Source organism: Vigna angularis, chromosome 6, assembly GCF_016808095.1.
Source record: "Vigna angularis cultivar LongXiaoDou No.4 chromosome 6, ASM1680809v1, whole genome shotgun sequence".
NCBI classification, from domain to species: Eukaryota; Viridiplantae; Streptophyta; class Magnoliopsida; order Fabales; family Fabaceae; genus Vigna; species Vigna angularis.
The window spans coordinates 14,828,721-14,831,257 of record NC_068975.1 but is presented as its reverse complement, the minus strand read 5'-3'; the positions used below and the strand labels follow the sequence as shown (position 1 = coordinate 14,831,257).

The 2,537-nt window shown below is 38.3% G+C and overlaps 1 long non-coding RNA gene across 1 annotated transcript; it reads right to left on the bottom strand.

Moving 5' to 3' along the window:
* Positions 1 to 971: 971 nt before the first annotated feature.
* On the bottom strand, positions 972 to 2,143 carry LOC128197418 (uncharacterized). Its single transcript, XR_008249950.1, has 2 exons — positions 2,070 to 2,143; positions 972 to 1,969 (listed from the first exon to the last, which is right to left on the bottom strand). It is a non-coding gene; the product is annotated as an uncharacterized LOC128197418 (long non-coding RNA).
* Between the last annotated feature and the right edge of the window lie 394 nt (positions 2,144 to 2,537).

Genomic DNA, 2,537 nt, shown 5'->3' with positions numbered 1-2,537 from the left:
AATTAGCAAACTGCACCAGAATTTCAAACCAGATTTTTAAACTTTTGACAATTTGGAAGCCAAGAATGAGGAAATCAAATGGAAACATGGATGGAATAATAGCAAGCACTCAAAAGGAACCTAACAATGGCACTAGAACAGATGAAGAAAGCAATAAAAATCAAAATCGCAGATCAAAATCCATCCAGACCCAAACTGTTTGATATTTTGCAAAGGTGTTTGATAAAATGCCCCAATGAATTTCAGATTTTGAGTTTTTGTGTTTTAGGGCCTCTAAACTGGATTGTAAGGTTCTATGATGAGAGGGTCGCACCTCACACAAAAGTTGATTGCAAAATTAATGCAATATAAACTAGGAATTGACTCCTAGGTCGTCTCTCAAGGACCAAATGTGGTTTGGGTCTTAGGTCGAACACGTAGTGAGGGGTTTTGAAAGTGTTTTTGTGATTAGAAATGAACTACATTAACACTGGAAATTAAATACAACCACACATAATTGAAAACATTGAAATAAATGAACAAAACAGGAAGACCGAACGGTCCTAAAAACTAAATTATAGTCTGAACGGTAATTAAGTATGCACACATCCTAGCTAAGAAAAGGAAACAGGATCAAACATGATCAATAAAGCACTTTGCAGGTTATTGATTGCAACTAGTGAGCTAATAAATGAAAGGGACGTGAACCAACAGAAGCATGAATAAAGCTTGGAAGAAAATGCATTTAACGTTATTAAAATGGAACGAGGAAATTGCAATAAGTATCAGAGAAAAGCATCTAAATGAAACTTCAAATAAACGCGCTTGTGACCTTTGGAGATTAAAAAAAACGCAACCCACATCTCCTTGATGATTAGCATTGAAAATCGTGAAAGATAAAGCAGCGAAAATAAATTATATGCATTTAACATGTAGACTATAGAAATAACTACCGGTTCATGCGTGAAGAAGAAAAAAATATAGAACACCTCTTAAATAAATCACCATTTTTTTCTTAAATGAAAATTCAAGCTAAATGTGATTAAAAGAGATCCCACTGTAACACCCAATGTTGAAAGTGAGTTGTGTGCTTCTAAAAAGAAAATGATAAGGAAATTAAAAACAACGTGTAGAGCTTCAAAAATTAAAAATGTTTCCCATCATGAATCATCGTTTCATTGCTTCTTCCAGCCCCCACCGTGAACTACATTGCTTGCTGCTGTGGCCGAGAATCAAAACCAAAATGAAGCACCTCTCTCCCTCCTTTCCCAAGTGGCGGCTGGACCTAGTGCCCCAGCCCTCACCCGTAACCTTCTATCCAAGCGTGTTGTCCTCTCCTTTTATCTCTTTTTCTCCAAACTTCTAGACCTACCTCCACGTGCCCCATGCCTAGCTGGACCGCCTCTCATACTACCAAATCTGGACGCTGAAGTTATTTCCGTGTGCACCCCTCCAAGCTTGCGGATGGAGCTTCCAAAATCAGGCCGTGACACTCAAGCTGCTGGATGCCACCCCTCTTGCTTGTTGGACGCGTCAGCTACTGGATTGTGTGAATGCTGAATGTTGGACTAACATGAGTGCTGGATGCTCCCAATTTCATTTGTCCATGGGCCCCCCTATGCCAGCAGCTGTCTTCTTTTGTTGCACCCCCATCTGCTGGATGCGTGATGAAGTGAAGACTGGATTAGGCCTTTGCTTCAATTTGCTGGACGCGTGCAGCCAAGTGTGGGCCGGGTGTGCTTCTCCCTCTGCCACCACATGCTTCCAGCCATGACACACATTTCTTCTGTTGGACCGTTGCTCATCCATTACGTGTGAACCTCTCCAAATAAATCCAGCCCATTGCTTCCTTCCCTCACATTCCAAGACGTGGACATGTGCACCCCCAAAATTGAAATCCACACCTCTTCTCTCATCTTAGTTTAAAGTATATTTGATGTGGCATTTTCTTTTCACCTCCAAATGTCCCAAATATTATCCAACAACTTCCCTACAATTAATAATGCAAATAATTAGCTCAAATAATTCAAATTAATTAAAATAAGAATTTTTTGTCAAATTAAGCACAATTAGCAAAAACGGAAAAATACCGGACATTTAAGCACAATTCCCTGATTAAATCTAGCACAATAAGCTAAGTGAAATCAAGTAAATATTAACTCATCATTCTATAAGCCTTTTATCACTTGACTATACTTCTTTTGATCATTCATTTTCATTCTCAAACATCGAACCAGCTTTTTCCACAATCCAGAAGTGAATTTGAACAAGAAATACCGAAATAGTGGTTGGAAAGTGTATTCTACACCAGAAAAAGTGGACCGAAATGGTGGTTTTAAACCCAATTTTGATTGGAAGTGATTCAGCAGTTCAATTGATGCATCAAACAACTTTGTATCATCATTTTAAAGATGTTTAAACATTGAAATAGCTGGAAAACAAATTGCAATGTGAATTCACTGGTTCACTTCCAAATTAACCCAAAAGGTGATGGTTTAAAGTGAAAATCAGCATATAGGCCTAGTTTTGACCAAATGAAAAGTTCTAGCAACTTTAAA